Source organism: Aptenodytes forsteri, unplaced genomic scaffold, assembly GCF_000699145.1.
Source record: "Aptenodytes forsteri isolate BGI_AS27 unplaced genomic scaffold, ASM69914v1 Scaffold320, whole genome shotgun sequence".
NCBI lineage: Eukaryota > Metazoa > Chordata > Aves > Sphenisciformes > Spheniscidae > Aptenodytes > Aptenodytes forsteri.
Window position 1 is genome coordinate 785,071 of NW_008794890.1, and position 5,273 is coordinate 790,343.

The window sequence follows — 5,273 nt, forward strand, 5'->3', positions numbered from 1 at the left end:
TCAAGACTGTCTTTTGTCACAAAAAGCGCCCCCCCCCCAGGTGCAACTGCTCCTTGCGAAGAATAACAGCCTTTGAAAAGACTGGATAAGTATATTCACTCTTTACCCTTAATAACCCAAATAGGTAGTTACTAGAGAAACTATTTTCCTTTGGGTTGTCAGCTTACTTTTCAAGGTTTTGGGGTTTTTTTCCTCCCTTCATGCTCCAAGCAATATATATTCATATATATTTATATCTAACATGAAGCATTCTTCATATTCTTCCTAAAACAGATGCTTGAAGCTTCACAAGCTGCCACCAGCTCTTTGCTGGGGTCAGACACGCTGCGGGACGGAATCCAATTAATCAACACAGCACGAGGCTTTAGTCCCTGTGCTTTCCAGGGCATAGGGTTTTTTCCCAGCTCAGGTGGTCCCACAGAAAGTGGGGACTCGTAGGTATTTGCAGGAAAGCGGGATAAATTTGAAGTAATGGAAAAGTGCTGCACGCTTTGCAGCACATGAGCCTTGGGAAAATATTTCACGTATAAACTGGCAAATTTTTTGCTCAGCCTCTTTTGCTTGGGAAGTGGCTTCTCTCTTTGAGATACCTTTCCTCTCACATGTGGCTTTTGCAGCTGTGTTACCAAATGCACACAACATGCCCCAAAAAGCCCTTTCTGAGGATGAAGGGTGCCTCACACTGAGCCCAGCCTCCTTCCCCCCCATTTTATTTGCAGCATCACGTGCCGGATGCCTTGAAGCCAACCTCCATCCCATGTCTGGTCCCACCCGAGCCTTCTATTTCACCAAGGGAAAAAGAGCTTAAGAGAAGCATTATATATTGGGCAGAAAGCCTGCTAGTTTGAAGAGATTAGGGAAAATTGAGATTTTTTAGGAGCAGTGATTGCCTTTGATATGGAGACTGACCTTTTGCAAAGAGAAGGAGGAATAAGAAGTCGGCTGGAAAGATCTCTAATGATTAGCCCTAGAAAGTTGCGCTTTAACAAATTGAGACCGAATTATTGCAGGGAAAATCCCTCCTCCCCCCTCCACCTTGTCTGGCTTCACTTTTCTGGCAACCACCGGTGATCAGGAGGGGGAAAGCAGTAAAAAAAGCTCATTGCCACCGCTGCCAGACAGAAATTATGCTGAGGCCCCCAAGGAGCCCTTCTGTCCCTACCTTGCTCATCAAAAAATCAAGGCGAGCGGTGCGGGGCTGTGCCGGTGCACGGGTCCAGCCACGGGTCCCGGCTCCCCCTGTCCGGCCCCACCGGTGTTGGGCAGCACCCGAGGCGTGAATTTGATGGTGGGGCACCATCGGGGGGGGAAGGCACATGATGGAGCTGCTCCTTCCCCATCCCGGCCAAAAGCTTCATTTCACAGGGGACCCGGTCCTCGCGCCCCAAACCTTGGGGTAGGATGAGCGGCCGCATACCTGAGCAATTTTGGAGATCACCACCCACGAAAAAGGTCTCCTTGATTATGGAGAGTTTGCGACGTGTCACTCCAGTTATTCCCTAATCATCATATCAAACTCCAAAGGTTCAGCAGCCCCAGGGCTGGTTTACAGTCCCCGCAGGTTAAACGTTAACCCACTCTATCTCCGGGCTCCCTGCAGGCCTTTGACCAGATAGCTGGGTCACCGCCTTCTGACGGCACCTACCCAGGCCCATTTTTTTGTAAATAAATGCAAAGGACTGAAGTCAGATAGCAGCTTAAGGGCTGGCCCTGCACTACCATTTTGATGCCGGTTCATTCGCTCCGCACCGAAGGCTTTCCCATCTGATCCGTCTCTGCTGCTGCTGCTGCCCCCAGCAGAGATGCTGGGAGAAGGGACACGGCCTTGTGCCAGCCCTGGCTTCAACAGGAGGTTTTGGCTTGCTGGAGGAAGATGGCAGGAGCGATAAATCCCTCTCGCTGGTGGTTTAAGTGCACGTAGCCTGCAAACTGCGGGTTTGCAGGAATCGCTATGAAAACATCATCCGAGCAAAGACTACATATATTTGCAGCGAGGAAAACCAATGCAGATTTTAGGGAGGGTTTGTTGCACCTAGAAAAGTCTGCAAATAAATTCAGGGGCCACGAATCTCTGTGATGTGTGGCTTCCACGTGTTGCAACCTCTGAGCATCCAGATATTGCGGTCCTCGGGGTATCGTGCCACATCTGTTGATGCAACAGTCGAATTGAATGTTTGCCTCTCCTAAAATCCTTCTGGACACTAACAGTAATGAAATGGGTACCATGGTGGTTTGGCAGGGTAATTTCTCATACGACGTGCAGGTTTAGTATCCCGGCTTAAGGATCCACCCCTGTAATCCATCCCCCAGCATCCTGCTGTGGCTATCTCTCATCTCAATGCTGGACCATGACTATACTACAGCCTGTAGGTTTGCCAGTCCTAAAGCTGATCCCCACTAGCAGCCTTTGCCTACGCTGATGCTGAACTACATTTAAGGCAGCCTAGGGCTTTGTTTCGAGTCATGTTAACTGAAGTGTTTATGATTAGCTGTTGCTGACGCTTCAGGTTTGGAAAAGTGCCATACAGGTGTTTGCTCAGCTTTAAAAGCATTAGGTATTCCTGTGCAGTGGATAGATAATGGGGGGCCTTGCTCTCTCAATGCGAGCAGCATCTCACTCCTCGCTCAGCACAACTGCTGTCTCACCGAGGCGCTGCTGTGTTCACCCATTTCTTGGCCCAAAAATGTGATTGTTCCCAAGGAAATGTCTGCCCTCCAGTATCCACCTTTCCGCTGAATTCAGGGGTTCAAATGCAGATTTTGGAACATATTTAAAAAAAACAAAAAAAAAACCCCAAAACCCAGTTATGACCACCTACCACTGAGCACAGTACCTAGAGAGGGTTTGGGGTCTGCTGCTTCTCCTGACCTCCTGGGCAGAACTTGGGAGTGACAGGCAGATATAACATTGGATTTTTTCCTTATCAAATGAATTTTTTTGTCTTTAGTGTGCCATCCTATCTCATCTGTCAGAAGGAATTGGTAAGATTTGATCATCGGTGACATTAGATTTCAGACTCAATGCCAGCGTGCAACCGAGCACTTTGGACTCAACAGGGAAATGATTTGAAATAATTCAGCGATCAAATAAATGCTGCTGCCCTGAAACTGTGACAGTGGGAGGAGCAAATCAGCTCCAAAAAATGAAGTGTTGTGCATCTTCATGTGACCATCACTAAAAAGGAGTCATTAAAAAGTCTCTCTGGGGGAAAGAGAGCAACGTGAGATGTTACCTGAGCGTGGATAACAGAGGAGTCCGATGTTATGTGAGCAAGACTGGAAAGTCTTGCTGGGGAGGAAAAGCCAACTGCTCGTTAGGTGGCCAGTGGGGTTAGATGTGTAAATAGAAGAGTTTGGAATGGAAAGCCAGTCACCAAGCCCCATTTTGGGGCAGAAACTGGCTGTGCTTCCACTGGATTGACCCACAGCGTGGGGGAAGCATGACAACACATATGGGCATAGGGGACCCATGAAAAGCCATCCAGATGCCAAAGGAGTTGGGATTTTAGCATAATTTTTTAAAGGCCCTTAGGTTGTGCAGGAGCGGCAGCTGTGATGGTTTTCTTCTCTGTCTTCCTCTCTCTGGGGCAGAAGAGGAAAAGTGATCAAAAGAGGAGACGTGATCTGTGTTTATGTTTCCTTGAAAGCCTCTCTAGAGGCATAGTCAAGAAGCCCCAAAAGCAGTAAGACATAATTGTTTCCTTTTCCATAATCAGGCCAGCAGTGGGTTGCCTGTTCGAGGGTTTCCCTCGGCTTGCCAGGTGGGATTAGGGAAAAGCACTTCCAGCTCAAGAAAAATGATACTTGAGCATACATCACCCTTTTGTGTTAATTACTTACTGCCACAAAAACCCTAAGGTGGGCCCAATCCTCCAGCTTCCCCGGAAGTGCTGCAAGAAATTTCCCAGGATGCCCAGCGAGGGGTTAATGGCAAATCTCCATCTCAGCTGTGACAAGTCCTGCTGGCTGTGGTTGGGGATCAGTAGCTGTCATTAGCATAGTAATGAAGCCATTGAAAACATTTTTGATTTCAGGAGGAGCAGGATGCCCTGCCCAGGACCTCTCATGGGGTCACTTCTTGGTCTCTGCTCACTCAGGTTTTGAAGTAGGGAATATTTTAATTTAGCATTGGGATTTCCTTGAGCATTGCTGGGGAGGCTCAGGGGAGAAGGCGGTAGGAACTCAGGAGGACATGGTTTTGTAAAGCTGTGATCAATGCTAGGGACATTGTCCTCATCCATTAGAAATGGCTTGACATGCCACAGTGGGCAGTTGTTCCTAGTCTCCATGTTACCCCCAAGTCACATGAGTTTCAGTGGGTTACTCAGTTTGGGCAGCTTATATAGTGCACAAAGAGACTTTGCAAGAAGGATAGACACAGCTTAAAAAGTATAAAGCAGGTATTTACCGGTTACTACGTGTGCTGATTAGCTCAGACTTGGGAGCTTCTAGGCCAGGCAGTAAGGTGTTCACCACCCCCAACTGGACACCTGAGAAGAGTTTGCTGGCTGGTCATTGGCCAGGTGGGGAAGGTTCACCTCCTGACCTGTCATCAGCCAGGTGAGGAGGATTTACCTCCATCATGCCTGGGAGGGGGACCACAATGATGTTTCCAGTGCCCTGATTGTCCCCTTAGCTTCCTGTATTGGAGGTTTTTCCTCTGAATCCTTGAGCTGGGAGTGGTTCCATCTCAACCACATCCCCTCTTTTACCTTCCTTAGCTTGTGTGACTCTCCCTGAGAGTTTTCTCAGGTGTTTTAGCCAAGGCTATGCAGCTGGGCTGGATCTGCAAGAGGCCCTGGAGCCCATGGAGCTGGCCCCATAGGAGCTGAGCTACAGGTGAGACCAAGCAAGTCCTGGAAAGCCAGCTGCAGCAGATTTGGGAGAACTGGCTGCCAAGTGGTGAGAAGATACAGGGCTGGACCCAGCCCAAGGACACACCTGCTTTAACATGGTGAGAGGGACTTGTATGGGGATGTCTGCTATGCAGTGGGAAGGAAAGCAGAGGCTCTCCCAAGGTGAGAGGTGATAGAAAGTGGTTTTGGGGTGGTGGGAGGGTGGAGACCTATGGGTACAGATGTGCTTTCCAAAAGACTGATCTGGCTTTGGGTGCTGGGGTGGTGAAGGAGCTTGGGGCAGAAGCCTCTGTGCATCCTCACATCTGGAGATGTGGGATGGTGCTGGAGGCTGCTCTGTAAGTCCTTGTTCCCAGAGGCTGTGTGTGTTTTTCACATAATGCAGTAAGTCATGTGCAGACCTTTGCTGGGGGCTGA